At 36.7% G+C, this 19956-nt stretch overlaps 2 long non-coding RNA genes across 7 annotated transcripts in view; one reads left to right on the forward strand and one right to left on the reverse strand.

The window, feature by feature from the left end:
- LOC118155233 (uncharacterized) overlaps nt 1-2204 on the reverse strand; it is a 221528-nt gene extending 219324 nt beyond the window's left edge. Inside the window, exons 1-2 of the long non-coding RNA XR_004745419.3 lie at nt 2151-2204; nt 207-311 (exon numbers count right to left, since the gene is read on the reverse strand). This is a non-coding gene — a long non-coding RNA (uncharacterized LOC118155233). The remainder of the gene's footprint in view (nt 1-206; nt 312-2150) is intronic.
- Nucleotides 2205-2339: 135 nt separating this feature from the next.
- Nucleotides 2340-19956, forward strand: part of LOC103794084 (uncharacterized) — a 1005042-nt gene continuing 987425 nt past the window's right edge. For all 6 annotated transcript variants that reach the window (XR_013520405.1, XR_013520406.1, XR_013520407.1 and 3 more), the window contains exon 1: nt 2340-2700. This is a non-coding gene — a long non-coding RNA (uncharacterized LOC103794084). The remainder of the gene's footprint in view (nt 2701-19956) is intronic.

The raw sequence follows: 19956 nt of genomic DNA on the forward strand, positions 1-19956 counted from the left end.
TACAAGGTAGCAGGAAAAGTTGCTCATTTGTTATTCTTTCCACTTCAAAACTTGTTTTGGATATTCTTACACATTTAAACTTCCATGTGGTTTTAAAATATAAAGTTATTGATATTTTCTATTTTTTTAAATAAAATGCCCAATTAGGTATGGCTACTATAAAACACAGATGAGAGGCTCAGGAAAACAAAGTGTATTATACTCACAGTTCCTAGAGACAGGAGGCATGAGATATGATGCAGCCACATGGAAAAACTCCAGGATTGTCAGGAGACAGAAGACAGGAGCCCAAAATTTTATCGGCGTTTCCACTGGAAAGGCAAGGTAGGGCAGTGTAAACCATTTAGGATTGGCCAGTTTGATCAATTTCAGCAGGCTGTAATCAATAGGGGTGATTCCTATTTGTCTGGTTCCTGGCCCTGGGATGATTAAGGCGAGGAACATTGCCTCCTGGGGTGTAGAGGCCAGATAGAAGAGGTATAGCTCTGGATTGGTTAGTTTGTAGACCAAAGCCATATTCCTCCCTGAGCCATTCCTATCTGTAAATATTGACTAGCCCTGAGAGGGACATTGTCTCCCCAGCCAGAAAGGTCTTAGAACGTGTCAAAACATATATATATATACGTATATATATATATATATATATATATATATATATATATATATATATATATATATCTGTAATAAATAGAAATATAGGTAGATAGACAGATAGGCAGGCAGGCAGACAGATAAACAGAAAGACAGGTAGATATATAGGTAACAGACAGATATATAGATAGACAGGTAGAAAGGTAGAAAGATATATAGTTACATAAATGGACAGATAGGTAGATGGACAGACAAATATATATATATATATATCATACGTATACAGTGTATATATAATGTACTTAAAAAATTCTGTAGCAAATTTATTGGACTTTCACTGAAATTACACAGTACTATAGATTGAGAATCAGCATTATGATTTCCATCTTAGTTAAAAATTATGTATTATTTCATTTAAACTAGTCATATTTTAATGATTAAATTATACATTGCACATTTACTGTTTTGCTTATTCCTACTGGTTAATGCTATTGTGAAAGAAACCTATTTTCTCCTTAAAGTTTATGTGTAATTATACAGATGCACTACTTAGCTATTGATGTTTTCCTCCAGTTTTTATGATAAATGAATTACATACAATAAAATTCAGATTGTTTAGATTTGCCATTATGTACAGTCATGAGACAGATACAGACGAGATTATAAAGATATTCAATACATTTCTGTGTTTTAAAGAAGTATTATGGCCAGCAAATAAATAAATAAATAAATAATTGAAAGAAAAGCACTAAAAGGTATTTGTTATTGAGGAATAAAATTTAAAAATACTTAGATTATTCCGGCTAAAAACACTATCAATCACATGTGCTGCAAATACAGCAGGCCCTTGAATAATGTTGTTTAATTCCACGCCATTTTGTCATAATATTGATGTGGCTGGGGCCATTATGTGGAGTTTGAACATGGGTTTTCTTTTTTTTCGAGACGGAGTTTCGCTCTTGTTACCCAGGCTGGAGTGCAATGGCGCGATCTCGGCTCACCGCAACCTCCGCCTCCTGGGTTCAGGCAGTTCTCCTGCCTCAGCCTCCCGAGTAGCTGGGATTACAGGCACGCGCCACCATGCCCAGCTAATTTTTTGTATTTTTAGTAGAGACGGGGTTTCACCATGTTGACCAGGATGGTCTCGATCTCTTGACCTCGTGATCCACCCGCCTCGGCCTCCCAAAGTGCTGGGATTACAGGCGTGAGCCACCGCGCCCGGCCTGAACATGGGTTTTCTCCATGTACTCTGGTATCCGCCATATCCCGGAGATGTGCCCCTTAGGCGACCTGGCGAGTGTGAGCAGTCCCAGTGCAAGCGAGTGCGGGTGTGTCGGCGGTGGCAGGGATTCGAGTCACCTCATTACTGCCACGCCTCCCCGGAAGAAAGAGCTGGCCTGAGGGGCACACGTCAGAACGAGGGGTTGAGGCAAGTTCCAGGGCAGGAGTGGCAATTTACTACAAAGCCTTTAGAACAGGAAGGAAAGGAAAGACCACTCGGAAGGAATCCAAGTGGGCGCCTGAAGGGGAAAGAGAGAAAAAAGAGGAAAAGCTTTAACCTTAATCCCTGGACTTTATGGACTCGCCTCTTGCCCAGTTTCTCCCCTGAGGGTGACTTTCCGCATGCGCAGTGACGTCATCGCCGCTGGAATTGAGCATGCGCAGTGTGTTCGGTGACTGACTGGCATGCCCATCTGAGGCTTTCTCCCCCTTTTCCGATGAAAGGTGCCCCCGGAAGCTGATACTTCGCCATTTTATTTTGGTCCCTAAGCAGACTTGCTGAGGAAATTGCTTCTCCCCGGGGCCTGCATTCCGTTACTGTTTGTAATGTTAGCGGGTGTGGCCCAGCGGAAGAGGATCGCTCCCTGGCTGCCCAGTTACCGTTTTTAAAGCGGCAATGCGGTAATCGCTGAACCGTCACCCGACATTCCTAGCGGCTGCGGGAAGAGCCCTCTCCTGCCCCGCTCGTTGCCTGACTACCTGTAACAGGTGTGCGGGCGAGTGCACTCCGTGATGGAACCGAGTCCAGTTGAGGACCGGGCCCCCGCTGACACCTGGAGCTGCCAGGACCGGCTCTGGCTACTCAGGATCCCAGCCTAGAATAAAGGGGTAAATAGTTTGCTTGCTCTTGACGATCTGTCTTTCATGTGTGAATAGCTCGTGTTTATTTCAGTGTTTCATCTCGGAAGTGTTCTGGGTCCTTGTTTAGGAGTTGGGTGATGTTTTTGGGAGCAGAAATCTGCTGCCGGAAGTTAACGCTTAGCCTGCGGTCTCATTGGTTTCTTTATAGCTAGTTTCGCTTAAAGCTGCAGTTGCCGAGAACCTAATACCCACGTTAGGTAAGGACTTACTGTATCTTCTTCGATTCCTCAGGCAACTTATTATTATTATTAGTATCCCGAGACGAAGTCGCGTTCTGTCCCCCAGGCTGCAGTGCAATGGCACCATCTGGGCTCCCCGCCTCCCGGGTTCAGGGAATTCTCCTGTCTCAGCCTCTCGAGTTGCTTGAGTTGCAGGCGCCCGCCACCACGCCCCGCTAATTTTGCATTATTAGTAGACACGGGGTTTCGCCTTATCGGCGAGGCTGGTCTCTAACTCCTGACCTCAGGCGATCCACTTGCCTCAGCCTCCCAAAGTGCTGGGATGACAGGCATGGGCCACCGTGGCCGGCCTTTTAAAAGGTATTTGTTGTTGATGAGTAAGATTTAAAAACACTTAGATCATTCGGGCTAAAAACACTATCACTTACATCTGCTGCAAGTACAGCAGGCCCTTGAATTCCTGTTTAATTCCATTTCGTTTTGTTACAATGTTGCGGCTGGGGCCATGATGTGCAGTTTGAACATGGGTGTTCTCCAGGTACTCTGGTATCCCCCATATCCCAGAGATGTGCACCGTTAGGCGAACTGGCGAGTCTGAGCAGTCCCAGCCTAAGTGACTGCGGCTGTGTCAGCGGTGGCAGAGATTCGAGTTACCTCATTACTGGTATGCTAGTTTTCTTATTTTTTGGTAGAGACAGCTTTCACCATGTTGGCCAGGCTGATTATGAATTCCTGACGTCACATGACCTGCCTGCCTTGGCCTACCAAAGGGCTGGGATTACAGGAGTGAGCCACCATGCCCCACGTCTGTATTCTCATTCTAGAAGTATTGTTGTTTAGCCGCAGATTGAGATCTAGAAATCCACTTGTAATTCATTTCTGTATATGGTGTGAGAATTAAGGTCTACTTTTCCCCATGTAGACACTCAGTGGACCAACCTCATTAATTAAAAGACTTGTTTAGTGGCACCCTCTTACTCAAAATTAAATGGTTTATACATGCTTGGATGTGCTGTTATTTTATAGGTATATTGATATATTTCTAAAAATACCATATGATTTTAATAAGTTTAAATGTAAAACAATCTTTGATATGTATTTATGCCTTTCCCCCTACAGTTTTGGCTTTTGCATCTTTTTGAGGATTATTTCATAGATTTACACACATATATCAACATACACACTTGGATTTTGATACAAATCACATTCATAATGTATGTTGATTTGGGAAAAATGGACATGTCTTGCATTATTGAGTTCTCCAGTATATGAATATGGTACATACTGTTACTGATCCAGGTCTTTCATTTCCCTCAATGGTGTTGTATAAATCGTAATGTAAATTGCTGCATCTAGGTCTTCTATATATTTTATTGTATTTTATCTTACATATTTGATTTCTTGGATGGAATGATACATATCTTTAAAATTTTTCATAGCCTATATATTTCTGAAATACAAAATACCAGTATTTAGCAAAACTGCTAAACGTACATTATTTTTAATAAGTGGTCTACTGATTATTTTTGATACAATCGTATCAATCTGCAGATATGAATATTTTAATATCATACTTTCAAACCTTCATATCTTCGATTTCTCTTCTTGAATTATTGCCGTGGCTTCAGTGATCACTAAATGTTGAAAAGAATGATTGCTTATACAGACTTTCTAGGTTCTTTTCTAGATCCAAGTGAAGAAATTTAGTCCTTACTGTAGCTGATTTTTTTTTTTTAAATCAGTAACTGATATTGAATTTTATCAAATGCCTTTTCAGCAGTTGAGATAATGAGATTACTATTCCTTCCTAATCTGTAAATGTGGTGAATTATCTTGAGATTATAATGAACATAAAGCTTCCAATTCTTTAATAAATCTGTTGATTATACATTATGTGTGTTGTTATACTTATTGTTTTAATTTGGTAACTTTTTAAAGGATATTTAAATCCATATTCAATATTAGGATTAAATTTTACTTTCTTTTGTCATGTTGTCCTTAGATTTTTATACCAAAGACTGATAGTGATGGTTCACTTGGTGCGTAAACTTGAGTGGTTTAGGAGACATTCAAATAGTCAAGCACTATTTATTGGTGGGTTTCTCTTTTATTGAAAAGGAAACTCAGGTGGTTTGACATTTTATTAGAATGAGTGGACTGCCCCAGGTGTGTCTGAGAGCCTGTTTCCAAAGTAGATTGGCTTTAGGTCCGGGACTGAATTAGGGAAGATCTGCCCTCAATGCGGGCAAGCCCCAACCAGTCTTTGGACAGAGTGAGTGGAAAATCCACCCACAATGTGGGCAGGCCCCTTCCAATTGGCTGACCTTTCCAAAAGGCAAATCCGCCTTCAAAGTGGGCAGGTACTGTCCAGTTAGCTGGGGCCTTGATGGAAGGACAAGGTGGCGGAGGGTGAATTCGCTCTCTCCTGGTGCCAGCCTATACTTCTCCAGCTCTTGAACCCCAGAGCTCCAGTTCCTAACGCCTTTGATCTTAGGGACTGTGCGCCGCGGCCCTGGACTCTAGGGCCTGAGGCCTGGAGATGAGAGCCGCACAACTGGCTTCGAGGTTGCCCGAGGCCTTGGCCTGGGTCTGAACCCGCTCACTTGAGTGTCCAGTTAGCAGAGCGCCTATGCTGAGATTTCTCGGTGTTTAGGTTTCCTAATTACTTTTGCCAGTTTTAGTAAGTCGTGTTTGCTAGATGTTTTATGATTTGAAATAATTTTCAGGTTTATTGGTATCGTTTGTTCTTTGTATCCATTTATAATTGTTTAAATTGCTGTCTCATCTAGTAACTGCCCTTTTTTTGTTTCCCTTATTTTGGTAACTTCACACAATCTTGATCAACTTTTCAGAGAATTATAAATGTCATCAGGCACTTTTGTAAATCATTTTAAACTTTGCTCATCTTTATCGTATGTGCTTTGTATTTTATCCATTCTTGATTTTTACATTTTATTTCCTCCATAATTTAATTTGTCATTCATCTGTACCTTCCTAATTTAAGAGTATTGGATAAATAATAACAGCATTCTTTCCTTCTTAATATAGACATTTAAGGTTGTATATTTCCCTCTCAGCAAAGCTTTAGTTGCACACAAAACCTTTTTATTAATATCGATTCTATTCATTTAGAAACATTTTTTGATTTTTATTTCTTCCTTGTACCATGGCTAATTTAGAAGTTTGATTTTGTTTTTCAATTTCCAAATATGGGGGTATTTTAAAGTGATCGTTTTGTGGTTAAATTCTATCTTAATTCTACTATACCTAGAAAACGTACTCTAAATGTTTTTAATCATTTCACATTTGCTGCCCTTAGCTTTGTGACGAAGCATATAGTCAATTACTTGAAACATGTTTTATGTACACTTGAATAGAACTTGTATTCTATGGATGATGGATGTAGTTCTCTAGATTTTCCAGTAGGCCAAGCTTGTTTATTGTGTTGCTTAAGGATTCTGTATCATGTCTGATTATTGTTTGTCTGTCCTGTCTGTATGGAGAGGAGTGTGCTAAAACCCCTCATTATCATATTGAATTGGTCTGAGTCGCCCAGTTATTAATCTTTGCTTTATATTTTATGCCATAGTGCTAGGTATATATGAAAAGCTAGACTTATAACGTGTTGACAAAACTTTCATGTTTATGAAATATCTCTTTCTCTGGAGTACTGAGTTTTGCCTTGAATCTAGTTTGCCTAGATAGTAATATACTTAAAGCAATATATATCATTTTTCATGTTTTCACTTGATCACTGTTATTAATTGTAGCTGTTTTACTTCCAAACCATGTATGATGGGTTTCGATATTGTTTTCATTTAGCCTGACAATGTTTATCTTTTAATTACTGCAGTCCTTCATCTAGAGCTATGTAAGCCCTGATATATTTGAGTTTAAATCTCCAATAGCTCCGTTTTATTTGTATTTGTCCTACCTGTTTTCTCCACTCTTTTCTTCCTAGTAATCAACTGTGTATTTGAATATTCAGTTTTCCCCCATATTAGGTTGGTAGACGTATTTTACTATTTATTTAGTGATTGCCCTAAAGTAATAACCATTCATCTTTGACTTGCCAAACATTAATATGAACATTCATTCACCTTTTGCCTGGCAGTGCAAGATATTAGAACACTTTAACTCTACCTTCCATACTCTGGCAAATTACCCTTTTTGTATCACATTTTAATTCGTATGTATTTAATATTCTAAAACCTCACTACTATTATTGTTTGCTAGGCTCAGTATTCATTTGGGTTCACCTACCTCTGCATTTTGTTGTAGCTCTTTATTTTTTCTTACATCTCTGAACATCTATCATGGATCATTTCCTTCTCTTTGAAGAATCCTCTTCAGTGCAGGTTTACTGGTGGAAAATTCTCTCAATTTCGGTTTGTGTAAATATTTCTTTATTTTACCCTATTTTACTTCTGGATCTTTTTTTCATGTTATAGACTTTTTATTTGACAGTAATTTTAGTTCAGGATTATTGTTCTGTTGTCTTTTGACTCCCCTCTTTTCATTTGAGAAACGATGAGTGTTTGTGTTGCTCTTTGAAGGTGATATGTTTTCATATCCCTGGCTGCTCTGAGAGAGTCACTCTGTCCAGTTCTCAGAAATTTAAATATGCATATATAGAATTTTAAAAATGATGCTTGCTATATACATGCATTTCCTGAATCTGTGGCTTGATACCTTTAGTCAGTTTTGGAAAAGTTGACAACATAATTTCTTACATCGTTTCTCCTCATTCTCCCTCTTCCTTTGGGAATTCTAATTATCTATTGCTAGATATTCTCTGTTGCTCCATCTCTGATACTTCTTTGTTTTCCCTCCATAAGTTCCTCTGTTTTATTTTTAGGTATTTTATTGAACTTACCTTTTATTAATCAATTTTTTAGTTATTTCTAAGTGTTACTAAATCTAACTTAAACTCCTAATATTGGTTATTTTGTTATTTAAATTCTCTTTTAGTTAATTTTTTTCTTTTTCAGTTCTCTGCTAGAAATGTTAATCCTATGCCTTATTTTCTTGAGTATATGTTATATATAGTTATTTCAAAGCATAATCTTTTCTGGGAACTGTTTTTAGTGCCTGTTATTTTTTTCTGCTTTTCTGTCACAACGTCTTTTTTTCACGTGCAATCTTAGTTTTGATTGGGTACTAGATATAGCGTATGAGTAACTGAAGAAACATTTTTGGTCCTAGAATGATATATTTCTCTGTAGATATAGATAAATATTTATGCTTCTGGCAGGCATTTGGGGACATTGGTTGTCCTATATCAACTTAATTCTGTTTTAGGAACTAAAATTATTCAAAGGCTTCAGTGCCTCTCCAGGGTTTATATATTTCTGGATTATTTTTATTTCTTTTATATAGCCTTTTGCTATGCCAGTCCAGGTCTCTTCAAGCCTACACACACATTTCTATCCCCCTCTTTCTGTATTGGCTGTGATGTGTCTGTTGCAGTTACCACAGTGGTAGGTCCTTCTTGGAACCCATGTTCATATGGCTTGGAAGCTGATCCTGTTGCATATACACCTCCGAACCCACTCTCTTGCCCTCCCTGAGATATGTTCCACCTGATATCACTAACGAATTAGTTTTCCATTTATATTTGCCAGAGTTGTGTTTCATGGCTTGTAACTACCTGTTTCTTAATGTCAAAACATCTTCCATTTCTAGAAAACTTCATTTGGTTATCATACATTAATATATTTAGTAAACTTGATTTCTTCAAATTTTATTTAGAAGTTTCATATTTATATTAATGAAATTACTTTTTATATATATCCGAGATGGCTAGGATTTAGGAACATACAAGTTTTGAAAAATAAGTTGGAAATCTGTCATATTTTTGTAACCACAAAACCAAAAATGTATTGTACAATAAATAGAATTATCTGACACTGTCATTCATTTTTTTCAAATTATTCAAATTGTCACTTATATTCTAACACATAAACTTTAAAATCAGTCTATTCAGTTAAATCAAAATTTGAGATTCTGACTGAAATTGTTAATTTGTATAGGATTGTCATTTTTAATGAAATTTGTTCTTTTCAGAAAAATGATGTTTCTCTGTAATTACTCAGCCTTTTTTTCATTCTTTTATTAAAGTATGGTGATTATCTTCATGTTAGTCCTTATACCTTTCTTTTCTTTTATTCCTTTGTATTTTTGGTTTTGATTTTATAGAGCTAAGTTCTTTTTTTCCATTTACATTTCAAAGTGCTTCTTGCTACTACAGAAAGTGTATAGACTTTTACATATTTATTATGTATATAGATGCTTTTTCAAAATCTCTTAAAATTCTAAAAGGTGATTGCTTGTTAGTTTTTAATTATGTATCTCGTGATTTCTAGGTCTTCTTTTCTCATTACTAATTTGAACAGAAATAGTCAAGTATGTGCTATTTTATTATACAGCCATTTACACATTAAAAAAGGCTATTGTCATGTAGAGATATAGCCATTCTCTTCCTATTTTACTTTGAAAACATAAGAGAATAGCAGTTAAGTTTTACATATTTTGTAACTTATTCTTTATATTTTGATATAATGATTTGATAAACTACAACTAAAAACAACAACTTGGAAACATCTTTCATTTCTAGAAAACTCTACTTGGTCATGGTATATTGATATATCTTATTAAACTTGATTTGTTAAAATCTTTTCAGAAATATCTTTTATTTATAATTGCACTTATAAATATGTATATTGAAAAATAGCTAGAATTTAGACATATGAAAGATTTTTAAAATGAGTTTGGAATCTACTGTATTTTGGTGTCTTTCAGTAATTTAAAACACCTAGATAGATTTGTTATTTAATTTGAAATAAAATCACCTGCAAAATTTAATGCTATACCTCTCTATTTTTGTTAGATATTTATAGAAAATTTTCCAGTTTCCACCATCACTGCCCTATTAGATTTTCTGACATTTTTGGGGTCAGATTTGCAAATAATATTTTTCAATAAAATTTAGCATTTCTTCTGGATTTTGCAACTTATTGCCATCAAATTGCATGGAATATTCTTTTCTGACACTTGCAACACTTTCTGGCTTTACATATCTATATTCCTAAAACTGTTCATTTGGATTTTTCTTTTTGCTGTATCAGGCTTGTCAAGAGAATTTTTTTTCCTAAAAAGCTAGGATTTGTTTTACTTAATTTTGAACTACATCTTTATTCTTTTCTATTTCATCTGAAAGCACTTTCTTAATTTTGTTTCTTCTTTTGTTTATCTTTATATAATAATGTTGCTCTCATGTTACATACCTAATTCCTTACCAGTCTTTCTTTTTAAATAAGATAATGTGTGGCCTTAAAGTTCTTTTTTATACATCTTTCTCTCTATACCATATAATTTGATGTGGTTTAGGTTTTTAGTCAATTTTTGAATGATTTATGGTTGTGTTTTTATTTTCCTCAAGCAAAGCTAACGATGGCTTTTGGGACCAAGCCAAAGCCACCAAGATTAATATTACTTCAATCGTTTTCCAGTAACTCAACTGAAAAAAGATTGTCAAAATTGAAATCTCCCTTCCAGTTTTGGCTCCCAGGTCTCAAGCCTCTCTGGTTAAAGGAGTGGGGGTATGGGGTGGGCTGGGGTGGGGAGGGCAGACTTCTCTTGCAGAGACTGGCAAGGCACTCTTCCTGTGAGACCACGGGTGCCAGCAAGCTCAGGCTGCCTCCCTTGTTCTCTAACAGGCTTTCAGAATCAGAAGGTTTTCCTGTTCTCTTCTTTCAAGAATTTAAGGCCTTAGAAATGCTCTCACTTATTTCTGGGTCTAACATTAAGTTTCTGTTCTTCAAGCTGTTCTAGCATGGAGTTGGGAGGAAAAAAAAAGTGTCATGAAAAGCATTCAACGAGTTGTCTTCAGTAATCCACATTTTTCTCTTAAAATATTTTTGGAAACTCAGCTAATTATCATCTCTTTCACTACCGTTGTCTTAACGGAAACCCTTATTAGCTCTATCTTGTCCTACTGAAATTATTTCACCACTAGAGTGTCTCCTGAAACTCATCTGTCCCCCATACTGTCAGTGTTACCTTTTAAAACAAAAAGTTAGCTTAAAAACTTCCTTACCACAACTTTCAGGGTTTTTTTACTGCTTATGTAATCAGAATAAGGTCCAAATTTTTCAGGATGGCATGCAAGCCCCTTTCAAGCTTCGGTGGCCCATCATAAAAATACGATCTGATACTCCCCCATGTCACTTCCTCCTCTAGTACGTGTGTCTGCAGCACTTTCTCTAGCTGGTGCACTCCATCACAGCCCACATGTGAAAACCTCCAGATTCGTTACTCTTTTCTTGGTTTACCATTTCAGATTTTTATACTTCATTTATTCTAACATGAGGTTCAGTCATGGCCATGGGGTATTTTTGGTCATAATTTGTTTCTGCATCCTTTCTTTTTAAAACTAGCCTGGATGATCTTTGATGTAAAAGACTGTCTGACCTTCACACCAAAAAGTATGCAAATTTAGAGAAGTAAATTAATTTGGAAATAAATTAATAACAGATATCCATTTTATCATATTATACATTTCCTCTACTTTGCATTTAATTCATCACTTCTGAAGCATGGCAAACATTAAGGAGCACATATACAATAAATAATAAACTAGAATATAAAATGGATGAGGCACTAGGATTATTCCATGAAATCAGTCTTTCCAATTAAAATCAATCTGCTAGAAGCCCATCATCAAAAGTAATCAGACGTGATAAGCAGCCATTTAGCACAAAGGTAAGTTTGTGGCTGCCACAAAATATAGCAACTGGGCCTAGTGAGAAGCTTGACTTGTTTGTAGCCAAGAAATGAGGCACTTGTTTCCATATTGCTCTTGTTAGAAAAAAGATAAACGTGAGAGCCCAGCATCTGTGGTTTAGAGTTGCCAGGCACATCCACTGAGTGGCCATTCTCTTGGCTTAAATAATTAAACATATTGAAAGGGGGTGCAGAAGTAGACCAACTCCTGCGTTGCCAGCAGGAGGAGAAGTGTGGGCCAAGTGTGTATCACACTGAAATACAACAGCCAATTAGTTGTGTAAGTGCATTTTGCCAATAAAAAGGCAACACTGTGTTTGGAATTCTGCAAATTTCATTGTCTCTAACAGCATATTCCAATGTATAAAAAGGTGAGAATATCAACTTTTTGTGGTTTTGTTAAAAAATGACTGATGACTTTAGAAGATAACAATTTAAACAAACAGCAGAACAATCCACTATGATTAGCTTCCATACAAGTAGACGGAATGGCAAAAAAAAATGTTTGCTGGTTGGCAGGATGTTAGGAAATTAGGAGGAAGGTGACTTCTTGTGACTCTTGTAAATAAAATCTATTGTCTTCATTTATGAGGAAGAGGGGTCCTTTTGTGTAGAAGAGTAATTAGGCCTGTAAACTACATGAGTACCTAATTTTCAAGTGGAATTACTTCCACTTCCCTTGTTTCACTCAGGAATCATTAAGGCCGAAGAAGAATGTGGAGAAAAGGAAGAAAGGTGACAAGAAGTGTAACATGGGGAGATTCACACCAGGAGAGCAATCTCTCTAAATTTTGAACCGTTTTGCATTTTCTCTGTTATGGTAACTGAATTATTCAGTCAGAAATAAAATTGAAGAATAATTTAGAGAAACATTTCCATATCATCTAGTGAGAAAATTTGTGAAACGAGACACATTAAAAACTTATTTTTCAGATGATCTACATGGTGGCATATCTAATTTATAGCCCTTAAATCCCTTAGGCCACTGTTTCTTAAGTGTAGCCTTCGGAACACTAGTTGACAGGATGTCAACATACCCCATGCATAAATGGCTCCTTGCCCAAATAGAATTTTTAAATTTCAACCTGGACAAAGGTAGATAAAGTTACTAATGTAATGTAGCTAACATTATGTACAATGGTGAAAAACTGGAAGCCTTCCCTCTAAGATCTAAAACAAGATGAGGATGCTCACTCTTGCCACTTTTATCCAATATAGTATTAGAAGTCCTTGCCAGAGCAATTAGGCAAGAGAAAGAAATAAAAGACATTTATTTAGGAGAGGAGGAAGTGTAACTGTCTGTTTGCTGATGACATGTTCTTATTTACAGAAAACCCTAAAGAGATCATAAAAAACTATTAGAACTAGTATATATATATAGTAAAGTTGCAGGCCTCAGAATCAACACACACATTTGTCGTTTTTATACAGTATCAACAAACTATGCAAAATAAATAAAGGTATTAATCCCATTTACAATAGCTACAAATGCAGCATAGGAATAAATTTACCCAAGGCAGTAAAAGACGTATACACTGAAACTGAAAAGCACAGCTAAGTAGAAAGATAACTCGGGCCGGGCATGGTGGCTCACACCTGTAATCCCAGCACTTTGGGAGGCCGAGGCGGGTGGATCACGAGGTCAAGAGATCAAGACCATCCTGGTCAACATGGTGAAACCCTGTCTCTACTAAAAATACAAAAAATTAGCGGGACATGGTGGCGCGCGCCTGTAATCCCAGCTACTCAGGAGGCTGAGGCAGGAGAATTGCCTGAACCCAGGAGGCAGAGGTTGCGGTGAGCTGAGATCACACCATTGCACTCCAGCCTGGGTAACAAGAGCAAAACTCCATCTCAAAAAAAAAAAAAAAAAAAAGAAAGAAAGATAACTCATGTTCATAGATTGAAAGAATTAACATTGTTAAAAATTCCATTCTGTACAAAGCGATCTACAGATTCAGTGCATCCTTATCAAAATTCCAGTGTCATATTATAGAAATAGAAAGAAAATCCTAAAGTTTATGTAGAACTACAAAAGACCCCAAATAGCTGATGTAGTCATGAGCAAAAAGAACAAAGCTGAAGACATATTCCCTGATTTCAAAGTATAGTACAAAGCTGTAGCAACTAAACGTGGTGGCAGTGGCATAAACATTGACCAGTGGAATAGAAAACATAGCCCAGTAGTGAACCACACATGACAGTCAATTGATTTTTTAGCGAGATCGCCAGGCACATACATACGATAGGTAGACAGACCATCTCTTCAATTTTTTCCTGTCTTCCCAGCCACCACTATATGCAGAGCTGTCATCAGCTGTCTTGACTACAGCCAAAGTTTCCTAACTGTTTTCTGTTCCTTTTGAAACACAAAGGTGACTCATTTGTAATGGCTTCTCTTTGCCCTAAGGATAGAACAAAATTCTCATCTCATTTACGAGGTTGTGTGGCTTTGTTCCTCCCTTTCTTCCCTTAATCTGTCTCTTTCCTCCCATGAGTCCTTGTGCACAGCTATGACGGGCCCATTTCAGAACTTTCTCAAATCACTATGCCTGGGATCTTTATACTCGTCATTACCTCTATCTAGAGTGTTCTCCCTGTTATCTCTCTTTTCCTGTTTAATAATTGCTCCTACCTCAGAGCTCAGGTGGCTTTATTTTATTGGAGAAGCCTTGCTTGATCCCTGGACTCGGTTAGTGTCTTCTGTTCTGTAATCTCAAAGAACCAGATTCCTTTCTATATTATGACACATGCCTTGCATATTACAAAGAATGACTGTTTTTATTTTCATATCTATCTCATGCAATAAACCGCAAACTCCACGAGAAGAGTCTTATTGATCATTGAATTTGAGCCCTAGGGCTCAAAAATGATGGGTTTACAACAGACATTTTTAGATAAAATATGAATATGTGGATAAATGTAATGTGAAAGCAGAGATAACTGATAGATTGAAATCTTGTGTACAGTTGACATTTGAGCAACACAGGTGTGAGCCGTGGGGGTCCAAATCCACATGTGCTCAAGTCTCTTATTTTAAATGGCATAGTATTTATGTGTAGCCTGTGCTTATCATCTTGTATACGTTAAATCATCTCTAGAGTACTCATAGTACTCAATCCAGTGTAAATGCTGTGTCAATAGTTGTTAAACCGTGTTGTTTAAGGAATAATGACAAGAAAAAGTTTTTACATGTTTAGTGCAAACACAATTACCTATTTTTTCCAAATATTTTTGGTGCTCAGTTGGTGGAGTTGATGGATGTAGAACCCATGAATATGGAGGACTGACACCATTGTTGGAGATGACCAGTTTTTCACAATTGCTATGCAGATATATAGTGACATTAAAATCTGATACTTTTAAGTAGGATTCTAGTCAATAAAAATATATTAAAATAGCTGTCTCCATAGCTAACCATCTTGCAAACATTTGACTACTACAAATTGTAATATTTTCTTATTGCACATTTTCTTATTTTCATTATATAAACTGTCATGTCATTTATATGTACAGGCATACACATACATAATGCACATCATCCTATTAGGCAGAAGTTTGAGTTCAAATTTAGTGAATAATCTAATTTCTCTTATATTTTAGTGGTAATCTAAAATGTTAGCAGTGTTCAGTTCTTTTGTGGTAGAAAAAATATATTTTACATATAAAAACAGACAATAAACAAAATCATTATTTTTTTTTTTTTTGGAGACAGGGTTTCACTTTTGTTGCCCAGGCTAGGGTGCAATGGATGGCACAATCTCGGCTCACCACAACCTCTGCCTCCCAGGTTCAAGTAATTCTCCTGCCTCAGCCTTCCGAGTAGCTAGAATAACAGGCATGCGCCACCATGCCTGGCTAATTTTTTGTATTTTTGGTAGAGACGGGGTTTCTCTATGTTGGTCAGGCTGATCTCAAACTCCTGACCTCCGGGTGATTCATCTGGCTCGGCCTCTCAAAGTGCTGGGATTATAGGTGTGAGCCACCGCATCCAGCCCCAAAATTCTTAATTATGTGTATTACTCTTCATAAAGAATTATATGAAAAATTCATCAAATAATTTAAAAGATGTTAGATCATTAGTTTAATACTAGATTCAAAATATGTTTCTCCTATGGTCCCTTTTCCATCTTGAAAGAGAAAGAAACAGAAAGAGAAAGAGACAAATATATCTTTCAGGATGACAAACGTTACCTAGTAAAAAACTCAGGAACCTTTATAAATATGGTTTAAACCTGCTTGAAAATATAGAATTAGTATGTGTAAGAATGAAAGAATTTCAGTAACATAATACCTTTGAGGGAGCATATCTTGGATATATTATACAATACTTTCAGCAAATGTTTTTTGTTATTACAATTCTATTGTTATGTGGAATATTAAACCAATTTTGGTAAGCTGAGAGAATGTATATATTAATGCTTTTCCCCATGTAATATCTAGTAAATCAGATTTTGCACTTTTTTTTTTTTGCTCTTTTTGCAATATTTTCTTTTTGGCAGGAAATCTTAGATTTTCCTCTCTTCATTTATTCACACCTATTATCCTTACGGAATATCTGAGATATTATTGGGGGAGACAACTTGCTGAGACACTAGTATAGTTAACACAGACCAAACAGATTTTTGTAATTCCAAAATAAAGGGTTGAAATTATCCATACTTTTGGAGCTACTATACCAGAGTAGCTTTTGAATATCCTTGTGAAGAATGACTTGTTGAAGGATCTGAGGATATCTTAGCAGAAAAGGAGAAAAAGATGAGCTCTTGGGGGCACTGCAAGACTTTTGGTTAGATCTAAAAAAGAAAGAGAGACTTCAAAGAGTTTCGCAAAGAGTCTTGAGCATTAGCAATGCCAGTTTTGAAGGGAATGCCATGGGGGCTTTCCCTTTGCACTTGAAAAACCCTGTCTCTAGGCCTATTGTCATATCTTATAGCTGTATTTCACAATTGGTAAGGTGATGGGAATAAATGTTATAATTTAATGTTTATTAGACATCTAGATAAAACATACTAAATTGTACCACTTTCCAAATCTCATACTGTGAATACAGTGGGCACACATAAGGGAAAGAATTAGCTTTCAAATTGGAAAAAAGATCTATAGGAAGGCTTTATAACAGTTTCAAACTATCAAGTTTCTGCTTTTTTCTTGCCTGGAATGTGCTTTGCTGGCTGCAGCTTCAACAGCTACCTTGAGACCTTGAGATGAAAAGTTCACCTTGAAGAACAGGAAAACCAATTAGCAGAGATAGTGAAAGCAGAAAAGATGAAAGAGCTTGGTCTCAAGCCACTAGACCAGCCACAAACTACATAGCAGCTTCCAGAATGCAAGTTGGGAAATAACGTGTGTGGTGTGTTCCTCTGCTAGGACAGCCAACAAAGTACTATAGACTTGGTGGCTTAAACAAGATAAATTTATTGACCCACAGTTCTGGAGGCTGAGAGTCTAAGAGCAAAGGGCCAGCAGGGTTGGGGTCATCTGAAGCCTCTGTGCTTGGCTTGCAGGCGGCCGCCCTCCTGCTGCCTCTTCACATGGTCTTTCCTCTGTGCATGCGCGTCTCTGGTGTCCCTCTCCATGTGCTAATCTCTTCTCAAAAGGACAGCAGTCATACTGGATTAGGACCTACCCTAATGACCTCACTTTGCGTTAGTCACCACCTTATCTCCAAGTAAAGCCTCATTCTCAGGTCCAGGGAGTGAGGATTTCAGCATGTAAATTTTGGAGAGACACAAGTCAGCTCATAACAGTGCATAGGGATGCTACTAGTTTTTTTGGGAAGTGGGATTTGGGGGTTTTATTGAGAGCAAGTCTTGTTCTGTTGCCCAGGCTGGAGTGCAGTGGTACAATCTCAGCTCATTGAAACCTCCGCCTCCTGGGTCAAGCAGTTCTTGTGCCTCAGTCTCCCAACAAGCTGGGATTATAGCATGTGCTACCACACCCGGCTGATTTTTGAATTTTTACTGAACATGGGGTTTCACCATGTTGGAAAGGCTAGTCTCCAAGGCTTGGCCTCAAGTGATCCATTGGCCTGTCTCGGCCTCCCAAAGTGCTGGGATTACAGGCAGGAGCCATTGTACCTGGCCCACATTTCTGATTTAAGTTACTTTTGTATTGCTGTTTTGTTTTTAACAGCCACGTGTAATTACTAACCAACACAAAGACACATTTATATAGACATTTATATACAGATGTGAAAGTGATCACCTCCAAATAGTCTTAAAACATTTATAGCAAAGATTTCTTCTGGGGAATTAGGCTGTTTGCAGTATAAAACTTCATATTATATTTGTTTAAAACCAGATGTAGGTAGTATGTTGATTTATAATCTAAAGCAAATTTAACAATAACTATAAAAATTATCCATAAAATCAGTGACATTGTTATGTTCTGTTTCAATAGCTTTTTTTTTAGGAAACACAGCTGAGTAGGCATGATGTCGTGATAAGGGACATGACAGTTATGATACTATTGTCCTTGCTGATAAGGCCAGCATAGCATGTTAGCATCCTGAAGAAAACACAAATCCATGTCACTTGATATCTGATTTTAATGTAGTGCCAATGAGTAGATAAACAACCTGTGAAGGACTAGACTATACAATTAAACCAAACTGTAACAAGAGTGCAAATATCATAATTTATCAGTAGTAATGCTAAAAGCAAACATAAATATTTAATAGTACATTTAATATACTCGGTAATTATATACTATTAATTTATATATATTAGTGAATATACTAATATAGATAATGTTGATAAATAGTATATTAATTTTTTCCACTGACATTTGATCAATCTGAATTACCTAGTGATCAAATTATATTATGTATAGCTTTTTTATTTTTAATTCACTGTAACTGCTAATATATAACATTTTATTTTTAATTTTTGCCTTGATTAAATTTGATATAATATCTGTTTTCCTTTATGAATCAAAAATTGAATGAATTCATTATATTATTTTTTCATTAGAAAACTTGTTTCTTCTATTTATTATATTAAAAAGGTAAAAGTCTACAAAAGTACTTAGATTAGGTGATGTGTCTTTGATGAAAGACATAGAAACGTGACTACGCAGGGTACACCTAACCTTTTCCCTTCACTCTCTCTCCTGCCCCTACACATCAGACATCCATAGGTTAAAAATTCTATTCGGAAATGACTTTTATTAGAGCCCTGGTACTCTCTGTGATTGGTCATTTCCTCTTATTTTCAAATGTTATCTTCATTCTTCTACCCTTTCTATGGATAAGAAAACTGTGGTTCAGAGAGATTAAGAAGTTTAAGTCATATAGTTTACAGATAATTGGAATCAAGATTCAGAATCTGAGGTTTTGGTTCCAAAACACAAAAATGTAATAGACACCCTCAAATGATTTGCAATCTAATGAAGGAGACAAGAACTTATAATCAACTGTGGTAAAATGAGTATGATAAAAGTAGTAGGAGTGGCAGAGAGCAGGTGACTCGAGGTTACTTGAAAGAACTTGCAAAGAAAAGGTTCATTGGGGTGTAGGAGTGGGTGACAGGGAAGTGATTTGAGTTAAGGAAAAGAGCATGAACAGATTAAAGGTAGAAAAGTAAATACCATTTTGGACAAAAGCCAGTAATTTGGTACAGCTGGGGCATCCTGTTGAGAGGGAAGAGGAATAGAAATTGGTGAGGTGAGAGTCGCAGGTTGAAGTTCTGTCACAAGGAATCATACGTACTGTGCTAAGGAAATACAACTTTCTTATTTACACAAGAAATAGTATATCAGGGTTTTTTTTTTTAAGTGTGACTTGATTACACCTGAATTACAAAGAGAAACATATTATAGTATTATGGAATATAGATTCTAGAGAGGGCAGAATAATACAACCAAGGAGTTCAGGTCGTACAATTTAATAAGACTCAAGAAGAGATTCTTAAGTCATAAACCGGGGCACTGATTGGGAGAAATGGAGGAGACTGGAAACATTTTAGGGTTAAAATTGACAGGACTTTCCGATTAATGAAGAGAGAGAAAAAAGCTCTATGTGATCCACAGCGGAACCATCAGGTATTTAATGTCAGAAGGTTTGGGATATGTTGAATTTGGATGCCCTCATGACCTTTAGGCAAAGACCAGTATGAAGAAGGAAGTTGCAGCAGGTAATGCAGATTTGGGACTAATCATCTTATTTAAAATTACAAACTCTGGAAAGTCCTTGACTGCATTTTTATTTGTTGTAATGTATTTCATTCATTTAAGCTATGCTTTTTCACATGTGAACAGC

Source organism: Callithrix jacchus, chromosome 7 (genome assembly GCF_049354715.1).
Source record: "Callithrix jacchus isolate 240 chromosome 7, calJac240_pri, whole genome shotgun sequence".
Classification (NCBI taxonomy): domain Eukaryota; kingdom Metazoa; phylum Chordata; class Mammalia; order Primates; family Cebidae; genus Callithrix; species Callithrix jacchus.